Raw genomic sequence first — 13,753 nt, 5'->3', positions numbered from 1 at the left:
GCCTCCTCTTTCTTGCATCCCTTCCCAACGGAACCATCATCTCTCACTAGCTTTTAGGAATTCCCAATTTACTTATCCAACTCTTTCATAACTGCAGCAGTGAGCCCCAGCTCCCAGTTAGTTCTACAACCACGAGGAGATAAAAACCCAGTTCTGTCAGGGATTTGTGAACCTTCTCCTCTGCCTGCTACAAAGCCATCCAACTTTCTTTCTTATTGATCCCTAGTAAAACACACAACGTATTCAGCTGGCCTTTCCAATGTATACTACAGAAGTTAACTGCCTCTTCCTGTACTTTTGTTCCTGTTGCCAGTGTACCTGTGTTTACACCTCAGACTAAGGCCTGCACTAGGTTTTGGTTCTCATAAGAAATTTTTTCTCACTCCTCCTTCTTCCCTCCTTTCTCAGTCCTCTTGTCATCCACTATTCCCAAAGAATCCCCCTGGAAAGAATCCCCTCTTACCACCACAAATTCTCAGCTGTGTATTGTCATGACTGCTCTACAATGGCTTCTTATGGATTGTGGTTGGGCCCTAGATTACATTTTTCAAAAGATAATTTAGATGCTAACCTATAGGTGAGCATCTTGCCAGAGGACAAGGATTAAGACTAGAAAATTAACCTTGGCTAAGAAGTCCAAGGAAACTATAGAACTTATTAAGATTTTACTCATTCTACTGAAACCTTTTATTCTGTTTCAGAGTCTAGCCTAGGATTCTGCTAGATTCCATTTCCTTGCTATAATTCTTTTTGTCTCCTCCATTGGGTGTCAGTCCTTCAGTGTTTCCTTCTCTTTCAAGACTTTGGAAGAAGAATGGCCTGTTATTTTCTAGTGTCTTTCATTTGCACTAATAAAGGGGGTTATCACAGAGACAAGCCATCAATGCTCCATATCAAAGGAATTCATGATGTCAGCATCCATTCTTGGTGATGCAAACGTAAACACAGTCACTCAATAACACACTATGTTAGGAATTCCTCTGCAAAGGCCTGTTGATTGAAGTTTGGCCCTCTAATTCTCATCCATTCAATTTACTTGTGTCCCTCTCAATTCATCAACCATGAGAACTTTCCATGGCAATAAATACTGCAGCCTCCAATGATGCCCCTCTACTTTCCTCATTTCTTCCTTAGTAATCAGCACTCTGTAAGGAAGAGTTGTTTCCTCTCCCCATTGATGAATTCATTAAAAATATTATGGTAGTGTGGACAGATGTGTGTTTATTTTATTCTTTGTGTTATACTTTACCATTTCTTTCATTGATCAAATTGTTTGATGACTCAACTATATTTTTAAACTACATCAGAGAACACATGGCCATATCTTATTTTTCTCATACATTGTCCCTCAGTGGTAAAACAGTGACAGACACACAGTAGTTGCTGAGCTCAGTTGCTGAGCTCATTCATTCATTCAACAAATTATGTTTGACTTAAGTTGCTAGAGTTACAACAACAAATAAAACAATCTCTTCTACCATATGATTAAGAATCTAGTTAGGAGAGACTGCATGTATGTCCACAAGTTTGTGTGGACAGTTTTTGAAGTTAAACTCTATATAGAAAAGAAAGGTAGATAACATATGGGTAAATAGAGTTCTTGAACCAAAAATTCCCTTCTTTAATCCATTGCTTCTACTAAAATAAGCAGCCATATAAAACACTTAGAGATGTAATTATTAGTAAAAATTATAAAATAAATAAAATATTTAGAGACAGTTGCTATCCAGATACACTTAGCCCCTGTATCTTATAAACTAATTCCTAAAAATTGCAACTTCAATGGCATAATTTTTCACTTCTTAGAGTTTTTGTTGCTGCTATTATTGTTCAAGCATTGGGGCATGAACTCAACTTGTACTTTTCACTCAGGACTGGTGCTCTACCATTTGAACACACTGTTTCACTTCTGCTTCTTGCAGAGTTAAGAGTCTCATGAACTTTTCTCCCTGTCAGGTTTCAAACCTTGATCCTCAGATCTCTATTTCCTGAGTAGCTAGGATTACATCATGAGAGGCACCAGGACCAGACAAAGGCCTACTTGTTAAGATTTAATGTAGTAAACATAGTCTTTATATAGTGGTGATATGCCTTACTAAGAAAACTGGAAATGCAAAAGGTAAAAAAAAAGAGTGAAGAATCCATCTGTCTTAATCCAGTTTTCAAGTCCAATTTCATCATTTTTATTCCCTCACAGGGAATAATGAAGCACAAATAGGAAGCTTCATCAATCAAAGATGGACTCTCTCTCAATGCCTTCCCTTAATTCAATTTTCTTGTACTGTTTCTCCTGTATTCCAAACAAAGCTGTTCTTTGCTGCGTGTGATAGTTCAGTCCTGCAAACATTTCACAGGAATAATAAACAAACAACAGGGGCACCATTTTCTGCCACAAATTATACTCTGGAACATTCTTCATCCAAGGCTTTCTGAATTCCCAGCAAGCAGAGACACATCGAAAGCCCAATGCTTGACTGCTGAACTAACTGCACACAATAGAGAATTTGTATCCAGGCATTTATTGACACTTCAACTTGTTAATATTTAACCTCCCACCATTGTTCTAAGCATGAATAAGCAAACTCTTAGGCACACATAGTATTGCATCATCCACTCCAATTACCATAGTACACACCAAAAGATCTCTACTTTCACTGTTGTATATCACCTTTTCTAATTAATGTCACTGTGTCTTTTCCGTGTCAGTGAGAACACAACACAGGCACATATGTGTTGCGTCTGTGAGCACCCACACACATGCACACATATTCATGAATGCACTTGCAAATATGCTCATATGCATAGACTCATCTCTAGGTTTGTATCTATTTATAAATATAGCCTGTTCCACCCCCTGGCATGCATGCAAATACACACACAAACAGCACATAATCCAGTTGATTTCCTTTAGTTAACTTTGCTAGAAGATTAAGCCGCTAAAAAAAGACATGTAGACACTTGATGGAGTCTGTGATTAAGAGACAGAAGCTAATGAGACAGATGGGCTGATGCATAAAGGGAATTTCAGCATGGCAGCCGCCCTTGGTAAAGACTCACCCGCTGTGATTTGCCTTCTCTATCTCTTCATCTATCAGCATCTTACTTAGTACTCTTGTTCTTCACTCCCAGCACCCCTCCATCCAGCCTTCCCCAAAAGGGGAGTTGCTAAATGTAACCAGACATCTCTTATTGAAGGTTTACTCGTAGACAATATTTATAATACAACAATGTCATTTATAGCTCAACCAGAGAGTAGACAATTCTTTTAGAGAGCTTATCCAAGTATTTCAGAAAATTCTATGCACGTAAGAGAATTTCTGGGTTAGAAAAAATGGTAGAGCACACCAAAAAACAATTCAAGTAGACTTTTAAATGTTTATACAGTAGTTTCCTGCCCCCCCCCTCTTTTTGTGGTCATGCAGCTTGAACTCTTGGCCTGGGTGCTGTCCCTCAGCTCTTCTGCTCAAGGCTAGTGTTTTCTGGTGGTTTATTGGAGATAAGAGTCTCACGGATTTTGCTGCCCAGGCTGGCTTTGAACCGTCAGATCTCAGCCTCCTGAATAGCTAGGATTACAGGTGTGAGTCCCTAGCATCTGGATTTTTGCCCCTCTTAATAACGAATGGGTCTCTAGATTATTCCCATATGTGATTACTATCCCTAAGAGCTTACTCTACACTAGAAAATCATGGCAGATTCTGATAAAGAGCATACCTACAGTTCTCATCCATTCACATTACAGTTTTGCATGCCTTATTTGCTAATTATTAAAGGGTGTGCTTCTGAATGAGGTAACAGTTGAATCCTTTTAAATTTCTTTCCAAAATTCTCTTTTCTGCTTAAACTAAAATTTCCAGGTTGCTTTAAAAACTGCTACCTGCTTTCCCCATTTCCACTCCCCACCTTAGAATCATCCTTTGAAAGATACAAAGGTCCTAGACTCTGATGTTTTGATCACTTCAAACAAACCGTTCACAAACCTTTTCTTTGCCTTTTATTTTTACACTATTGGTTGCACTGATTGCAAGGTACTTTTCAATTTTATACACTGTGACAACCGTGGTCTTACCCTAACATTTACCCTAACATTTATCACAATGGTTACCCCCATTACAGACAATCTAAATAGTTCTAATTTTCCCTCAACTGTATTTCCAAGGTATCTTTGTTTTCGGTGTTAAGGATCGAATGCAGGGCTTTATGCGTGTTACACTGAACTGCACCCTTATCCCCAAGGTACATTTCTTGAAGCTTCTTTCCATATCTGTTATTACCATGGTCCTAGAATTGTGCAGAGCAGTTTTCTTGCCTGTAAGTTCATATGACAGAACTGGCCCAAAGCTACTTTAACAATGATTTTCAGCTTAGAGCATTCTGATGTCATAGATACGTAAGTATGATATTATCTCATGCAAGGGCAAAAGAAAGAGGTGGCTTTAAAAGAACAGCTCTGTGGAGGGGTAGGCGGGGAGTAGTTGAGGAGGTAGGAGGGACAGGATGGTAGGGGAAAAACAAAGGAGGAGGCAACAATGCTGGATAAGAAATGTACTCATTACCTTGCTCATGTAATTGTAACCCCTCTTTACAGTATTTTCACAATAAAAAAACTTGTTTAGAAAAAAGAACAGCTCTAGTTATGTATCATCACAGCCTGATAATTAGATCACAGAGAAGAGGAGGAGAGAGGGAGAGAGGAGAGAGGCAAAAGAAAGGAGAGAGGAGAGGAGAGAAGAGAGAGAAAGAGGAGAAAAGAGAGAGAAGAGAGAAAGAGGAGAGAGAGGAGAAAGAAAGGAGAGAGAGAGAGAGAAAGAAAGAGAGGGGGGGAAATCATGAGGCAATGTCTCAAGGAGTTATCAGGCAAGCCCCTGTTTAGGAATATGACTAGGTTCCCGTATTTTAAGCAGTAATAAGTTGGCCTTGGAAGACTCTCGTTCACACCGTCTAAACAGGGGGTCATGTCAGCCTCTCTGGCAGATTATCTTCTCTTGGTGTTGCCCAACTCCACTTTCCCTGCTGTTTTATTTTGAAATCTGCTATTTCTGTCTCTCTCCTTTCCCCCAGACTGTCATAACGTACCACATGCAGCTTGACTGTTACACAGCCACCAAATCCCATACCCAAGATGGCTGCATCCCAGAAGCAAAGCACAGCACTGCTCCTGCACCCCCTCAAAGGCTGGTATAAGGGGCTAAGCACCTGGAAGGAGCATGCTTTGGTACTTCAAATGAGTGTTTGGTTTTGTTTGAAGTTGTTGGATCCTTATCTCTGGTAGAAAAGGCTATTTGTTCTACCTGAGCAAGAAGGAGGGCACCGATCAAACAACCAGTCAACACAAACTCAACAAAATGCACTGAGGGTGGATTGACCGAGATTCTGTGTTTCTACCAGGGCTTCCAATTCTTAAAACACCAAGGAGGGAATATGATCATTTTTAGAAGTAGACAAAACCTTGGAGAACAATGCATTCTGTCCACACAGCATCGCTGAGCACCTGTTCAAAGCCCTTCTGATTCTGAAGTCCAAAGGCGTTCCACTTGAACTTGGGCTCTCCCGCAGCCATGCTCAGAGGATCACATCTCTGACACAGAGGCCAACAATAGCCCTACTTCTCCAGCACTGAACTTGTTTCATTTGATTATATTTATCTATTTTAGATACTTAAGAGAATCTCCACCAAAACTAAACCAAATCAAACAAACAAAAAATACATATTGAGTAGGAGAAAAAGACCCGGTAGTAAGAGCCAATGTGCATGGAACATTTCCTATGAACTACGATATATTCTTAGGCAAAGTGTATAATTCATAGTGACCCATTGCCCCCATTGTATTAAAGAGAGAGAGAGAGAGAATTGGGTGAGACGGGAATTAACGTTTTTTCAAAAATAGGAGGAACACAATGTGACTGCCAAGTATAGAAACTCCCCTTCCAAATTTCACTAAGACATTTAGTGAAAGCCTAAAGAAAGATTAGTGACAAACTTTGTATTTAATCTGAAGAAATGATCTTTTTGATAGTACTGTCTGGCATAGAATTCTTTCTGCTAGCTAAAAATAAAACAAAGCAAAATACAAAAGCAAAGTACCAGGTGCCAGTGCATTTAATACATCACTGATCCTAGCTACTAAGGAGGCTGAGATTCAGAGGAGCATGGTTCAAATGTCTTCAAGATTCCATCTGCAAAATAACCAGCAAAAAACTGGATTGGAGGTATGGCTGAAGGGGTAGAGCAACAGCCAAGGAAGTAAGGCAATGAACAACCCTGAGTTAAAGCTTTGGTATAAAGAAAACCTAAAAACAAACAACCCAAACCTAAAACATTACTCTTAAGATGTTTTGGTACATTACTCTAAAATCCTACAAGGGCAGTTTCAACAAATAATGGATTGAAAAAAAAAACACTGTTTGAGTACTAGCTAAATGAAATATTTTAATGATGCTGGGTGGCATCTCCTGAGTTAGGGAGAGAAGGGTCTAAATGACCTTCAATTTCCCTTCTATCTCTATTAGAGATGGAAGCCTGGTGGCTCAGACTTGTAATCCTATCTAGTGGGATAGATAAAGATCAGGAGGGTCACAGTTTGAGGATAACTCAGGCAAAAAGTTCATGAAATTCCATCCCAACAACAAGAAGTATGGAGTTCCGCCAGTCCAGGCAAGAAAAGTAAGACCTTACATGAACAATAGCAAGTATAAAATGCTGTGAGCATAGTAGAACCCCTGTACAAGGCCCTGAGATCAATCCCCAGTACTATTAAAAAAATAAAAATAAAAACGGCAAGAATACTTAGGCTAGGTATCATAACCCACACCTGTAATATTTTGACAAAAACTGGGACCCTGTATAAAACTCAAACTAAAACCAAAATGGCTGGGTGGGGCTCAAGTGGTAGACTTCTTATTTTCCTAGCAAGTACAATGCCATGAAAACAAAACCTAGTCCTGCCAAAAAAAGAAGAATAAAAAGAAGGAAGGAAGGAAGGAAGGAAGGAAGGAAGGAAGGAAGGAAGGAAGGAAGGAAGGAAGGAAGGAAGGAAGGAAGGATCGAATATTCATCATTCCACTTAGAAAAGACTCCATATAGAGCTCCCCTATGACCCAGCAATCCCACTTTTGGGCATTTACCCAAATGATCACAAACAAGACCACACTAAAGCTACCAGCACAACTATGTTTAATGTAGCATTATTTACCATAGCTAAGATATGGAACCAACCTAGATGCCCCTCAGTAGATGAATGGATCAAGAAAATGTGGTATATATACACAATGGAATTCTATGCCTCCATCAGAAAGACACCGCCCAATTTGTTAGGAAATGGAAAGACTTGGAAAAAATTATATTAAGTGAAGTAAGCCAGGCCCAAAGAAACATAGGTCCCATGGTTTCCCTTATTTGCAATAACTAGTATATGTCTGAGACAAACAGAAAAGGTCAGATAAATTGATGAACCCCAAGATAAGGACTCAAGTGGTTTTTCTTTCTTGCTATTGTTTCTAACATATTTATAAGATGATTTCTTTGTGGTTTGTATGTCCCTCCTCCATGGTATAACCCCTGTTTTCACTGTATTTGATGTTGGTTGGTATAATTTTGGGAGGGGAAGGGAAAAAACAAATTGTTTAAATAGGGATACAGGTGGATCCATTGCAACAATGAAATGTACAAGATGCTATGTCAAAAAACAAACTTTACAACTTTGGCAGGGGAGGGAGGGGATGGTGGGGGAGATGGGAGGGTAGGGATGGTAAGGGGAAACAAAGGAGGAGGCAACAGTGCTGGATAAGAAATGTACTCATTACCTTGCTCATGTAACCCCTCTGTACAGTATTCTTACAATAAAAAAAGAAAAAAAGAAAATACATCAAAAGTTTCATTTCATTTGATAAACACTGAGAGAACATGGTGTAATTCACAAAGTACCAAAGAATCCTGTCACTTTGAGAAGAGTTGTGTCAGCATTCTCTTGCTCATGGTTGACACAACCATAAGCCAACAGCAATGTATTAGAGGATTGGGGGAGGGAACCCACAGAACTTGGCTTAGGGCCCCAATATAGAAACATAAAACAGTAAGCTTCAGTTACACACACATTTGAACATGTTCTATTCCATCATGACAAAGTATTCTACCTTGTTTCATAAAAGTTATCACAACTATGTGAATATTTCCACACTGCTATCATAAATCCTACCATTTATGAAGCTTTTAAAAAGTAAAATGTTTCACACCAATGGCTGGTAAATTCTGTTTAGAAACTTAATGTGCTTCAAAATAGTTTAGAAAAGCTACAGATAAAATGCTATGTACTCTCTTGAGCATTTGACTCTCCATCTTTTTCCTTTTACCACAAAAACATCATTAAGTACCTTAAAATGCTGCCTCCCTCCAAACTGGCTCTGAATTATGGATGCTATATCCAAATTGAATGAAGTTCAGAGGAAAGGGAAGAACATACTTCTGTTCAAGGTCATTTTGGGGGAAGATCTCTATTTTAGATTATTTAATGTATAACAAGATAGGTTTTCTTAGCCATGGAAATGTAAGTGGGAAAAGGCCCTGTATTCCAGAATGAACTGAAATGAACTATAGGTGTGTGTGTGTGTGTGTGTGTGTGTGTGTGTGTGTGTGTGTGTGTGTATGTGGTGTGTGTTGGCAGTAGTAGAGTGACATAGAAAAACCAATATTGGCCTGTCAAGAGAAGGAAAAATGTCTGGCTTTTCCATAATAGATGCTTGAGCCACAAAACAGGGCGGTTGACAGGAAGGACCCATCATATATAGTAAATCTAAAACCAGAAATGTAGCATCTGCAAAACCTATGTTGAAGGCCCAAGGAGATAAAAGAAATCTCCCATTGATTCTATTCTTTAAAAGACCTACACAGATTCAGAAAAGGAGGGAAGAAAGTTAAATGTCACAAACCAAGCTGAAAAGAAGGATTCCAATTAGTAAACTGACCAAGATGTGACAACTAGTGAGACTACTATCATCTGGAACCTAAAATTGAAGTTAACTAAAGTTAGTTATACTGGTACACAACTGTATAGTTAAGTTAGTACAGAGCCACTCTGCCAGCTTTTTATATATTGGTTATTTTGGAGACAAGGTCTCTGGGCCCATGCGGGCCTGACCCAATCTGTGTCTCCAAAGCCTTGTAGTATAACAGAAAAATTAGCCCTTAAGGGAGCATTAGCTAAATGAATAAATGAATGGTGAATGACTGAATGAGACTGGAGTGGAAAGATATTGTCTCCATTTGTCACAATTCAAAAGTTGTCATTTAATTCTCTACTGTCCACATCTTAGAGTCTCCTAAAGTTTCCCATGGAGTCCCAGTAATTCAGACTCAGAAATGTTTTGGCCTGGTCTTGCAGATAGTTCTCCTGCAAGGCTACAAACATGGTTTGGACAACTAGGCTTAAGGAATGGAGACAACTAAACACTGGTGACGACAGCACTGCTGGAAATGCTCAAATAATATTGTCTCCTTTCCTGCCTCCCTAGAGAAATGTACTCTGATAAGCCTTTGAGAATCAACATGTCTGTGTTTCTGCACACCAGCCAGCAACCCACAGCTAGAGAATAGTTTCTTTCTCTCTGTTTGAGTGTACTGATTCTGGAGTGGAGGAGGAAGAAGGTAAGTGCTCTCCAAATACTCAGTGTTCCGTATGGCTGTGTTATTTCCATTCTCACTGCAGTTACACTCGGCCTTTCTACCCACACTCAGAAAGGGCCTCACTGGAATCTGAAAGAACATTAGAAACTCTGTTTCTGACCTATATTTGCCGATGTATTTGTTGTCCTCTCTCCTACAAACATTCATTTTGTTGAATTAATACTCATATGTGTATGGACCCAACTTGTATTTTCTTATTCATCTTCAGAATCACTTATAGGAGAATAGTTTATGAACCATTAAAGAGGCATTCTTAGACTAAAATGTCTTAATTGGGAATTCAGATGTTCCCCTCTTTTACTGAGAAATACAGAGCTATTCCATTTAGACAGGAAATTCAGATTGGAATGAATGCAGCATCTACACACACATGCAGGCTGGCTGCATGGGAAACCATTTGTAAGGCATTAGCTAAAGTTGTCCAGTCTCCTTGTATTGGCTTCCCAAAGTCTAAACCATTCTTTGACCCTTATTCTCCTTTTCACTTTTCAATCTTCAGATGTAGCCAAAGGGGTGAAGGATTTAAAACCCCAGTTTCCCTTTGGGGCTTATGTCGGACAAAGCCCAAATTGTCTAAGAGCTGAGGGTCTCTTACTCTATCTTCTTGTTCATTCACTTACTTAGTGAAATGAAACATTTTTAGTAATAGGAACAAGAGAGGAATCAGCTGAGTCAGCTCATGTATGGTGCAAGAAACTTGAAAACACTCCTTCTGTGGCTCACAAGACACTTACAAGCTCATCTAATCCTGACATTTGTGGTCCCACCCAGGAGAGAGGCAGCCTGGGTGAGAATGGAACTCTGCTCTCACACAGAGCTCATCCCTATGTGCCCCCTATGTGTCAGGTGACAAGTGTCTGAGTTCAGAGTTCTAATGTTGCTTTGAGTCTCTGACTTGAACGTATCAATCAGGTAGTCTGCCCAGAACATGTACTCATTGGGTGTTAATGCAAGTCATTCAGAAGTTTGTGACATTCTTTTAGACACCAGAGAGAAAGAAAAGGAGGAGAAAGAAGGGCAGAATAATTTTCCCAGACTGGAATTATACTTGGTGACATCTATCATGATCATTTTGGTGCATTGCTGGACATTTTCTCGCCACAAGACTGTCACAGCTTTACACATGTCATTGTATTTATTTGAAGCAACATACATGAGATGGGTACTATGTTTATCTGCATTTACTTGTTCTATGTGACAACTGGAGGCAACAGTGGGGTTGGAGTCTGTGCCCAGGCATTCTGGACCTGCAGCCTTATCCAGTGGGACCTGAAACCAATTCATTCTACAGGCTGATTGTAATTACATTTGATCTTGTTCCCAACACTTGACACATATAAAAGTATCCATACATTCACATGTATATACCTCCTTTAAGCTCAGGAGGAGCTTAAACTTCAGATGCATGTTCGTGAAGGCTTTTTGTTAAATTCATTCTTTCTCTTTTTAAGCACAACAAAAGAAGTGTTTTCCATTGGAAAATTATTGCTATCCAGTTATTTCACAACTGTCTAAAAATACTTGGCCAAAAAGGAAGAACTTAAAATTCCCTAGGGCTCTTCCACTCCTCCTCGATTTAGTACTACTTCTCAAATGTCAAAATCTGCTAAGTTTCAAGTCTGCTACTGTCTACAAGAGGAAGGTTCTTCAAAACAGTATGACGTACTAAATAAATGCTCTCCATTCTGCGCATACAGGCACTCAGCACCCACACGCACGTATGTGCACATAGGGAGACACTATTTCTTACAATCAACTGGCAAAGAGTTCTGGTTTTTAGAATTGTCAGCCCTGGAAAAGGGTGTGTACGTAGATATTCTCAAGGATTTCAAATGGAAATAGAAACTGAAATAACTACTGGATAATAATTTGGCAACAAGTATCAAAAATCTTAAAACCAGAAAAAAAACTCTCCAATTTAGCAATTTGCTGATGATAGACAATTATGCTAAAGAAGCCATTAATATTGGAAACTAGCATAGAACTACAAGAATATTTTGGCAGCATAAAAGCAAAAACATTATAAATGACGCAATAGCCAGATTAAGGAGATCAGCTGAATGAATGGTAGGATATTTATTCACTGGTGTAGAACAGAACCATAAAAATTCTGTTGTAAGCCAGGCGTCAGTGGCTCAACCCTGTAATCCTAGCTACTCAGAAGGCTGAGGTCTGAGAATTGCGGTTCAAAGCCATCCTTGGCAGGAATGTCTGTGAGATTCTTATCTCCAATTAATCACCAGAAAACTGGAAGTGGCACTATGGCTCAAGTGGTAGAGCGTTAGCCTTGAGCTGAAGAGCTGAGGGACAGTGCCCAGGCCCAGAGTTCAAGCCCCATGACCAACCCCTACCCCCCAAAAAAATTCTGTTGTATAAAAAAAAATCTACTGCTATAAAACAATGCTGTTAAGAATAATGAAAGTTAGTGGACTATATATTTTTATTGATTCTATTGATCTTTATGATGACTCTCTGATTGTTGGTGCCGATGAATTCTCCATTTCTTACCAATGCCTTGTCATCTATCCTAATTGGTGATCTCAAAATAAGTAGAAGTTATCTCTTTCCCACTATAAAAGCAACAGTTCTATTCTGTGTGTGTGTGTGTGTGTGTGTATGTGTGTGTGTGTTACCAGGATTTGAACTCAGGCCATTACAATTGCTAGGCTTGCTTGCATGGTTGGTCCTCTACCACTTGAGCCACATCTCTAGCTTAACTTTTCGTTGATTGATTGTACATGGAGTCTCTTCCAGACTTTTCTGTCCAGGCTGGCTTCAAACTTTGGTCCTGTGAATCTTAGCTTCCTGAATAGCTAGAATGACAGACAGGAGCCAACAATGCCTGGCTCAACAGTTCTAGTTTTATGAAGAGACAGGAAGAATAAATACAAGGTTAATACTGGCCAGGTAGATATACACTCATTCCCTATGTGTGAACATGTATGTGTGTGTGTATGTGTGTGTGTGTGTGAATGTGTGAAGAGCTATTAATACAGCCCACCACTAAACACAGCTAAATGATAATCATTTTTGGTTAGCGACTCAAGATATTTACCTATACCATCTGCTTTCATCCACTGGAGACCAGAAGCAATGGGCTCCTTCCCAGTAGAGCTTTTCCCACAGATTTTGCTTGAGTACAATAGGTGACAGAAGAAACTCAATGTAAGACACTTGAACCTGTAATTATAAAAACAAGATTCCCACTGAGTTCAGCAGCTTTTGTGGCCTCAATTAACATTAGCTAAAGTCACAAAAAAGAGAAACAGCCTTTGCGTGATCTCTCTCTCTCTCTCTCTCTCTCTCTCATCATTATAGTTAAGGCAATCAAGTTTTTAAGTTTATGCTTCAAATATTGCAGTTTTAGTTGCTAATTTTTTCAAACATTATTAGCATGATTATCTCTGTAAGGCCATTGAAAGCTGCTAGAAAGAGACTCAAAAAACCCTCCAGACTACCAAGAGTTTTAGTCACTAACCTGAAGGTCAGTCTACTATTTGGAGAATCTGTAGTCTTCCTGTGGAGGGGCAAAGGCATTAACAGAAATCTTTATGTCCAAAAATTCTCTGTAAGATTGAATGAAAGAAATCACAAATATTGCTATTTATGTGCTGCATTTTTAAAAAAATTTATTGTGAAAATACCGCACAGAGGGGTTACAATTACATGGGCAAGGTAATGAATGAGTACATTTCTTATCAAGCATTGTAGCCTCCCCCACACACCCCCACACCCCGCCTGGCCAAAGTTGTAAAGTTCATTTTTCAACATAACAACTTGTACATCTCATTGTTTCAATGGGTCCACCTGTATCCCTATTTAAATAATTTGTTTTTTCCCTTCTCCTCCACAAATTATACCAACATCAAATACAATGAAAGCAGGGGTTATACCATGGAGGAGGGACATACAAACCACAAAGAAATCATCTTATAAATATGGTAGAAACAATAGCAAGAAAGAAAAAAAAATTTGAATATTTATTTTGGGGTTCATTTCACCTAACATCAACTTATCTGACCTTTTCTGCTTGTCTCAGACATATACTAGATATTGCAAATAAGGGAAACCATGGGA

The 13,753-nt window shown here is 39.2% G+C and overlaps 1 protein-coding gene across 1 annotated transcript in view; it reads right to left on the bottom strand.

Annotated features, from left to right (window-relative positions):
* The window catches only part of Atxn1 (ataxin 1), a 402,543-nt gene that overhangs the window by 224,726 nt on the left and 164,064 nt on the right, over positions 1 to 13,753 (bottom strand). Inside the window, exon 5 of the mRNA XM_013030467.1 lies at positions 12,732 to 12,856. The gene's annotated coding sequence lies outside the window, so the exon portion shown is untranslated. The remainder of the gene's footprint in view (positions 1 to 12,731; positions 12,857 to 13,753) is intronic.

Source organism: Dipodomys ordii, unplaced genomic scaffold (assembly GCF_000151885.1).
Source record: "Dipodomys ordii isolate 6190 unplaced genomic scaffold, Dord_2.0 Scaffold130, whole genome shotgun sequence".
NCBI lineage: Eukaryota > Metazoa > Chordata > Mammalia > Rodentia > Heteromyidae > Dipodomys > Dipodomys ordii.
The sequence above is the reverse complement of the archived record's forward strand: the minus strand, read 5'-3'. Positions and strand labels throughout refer to the sequence as shown.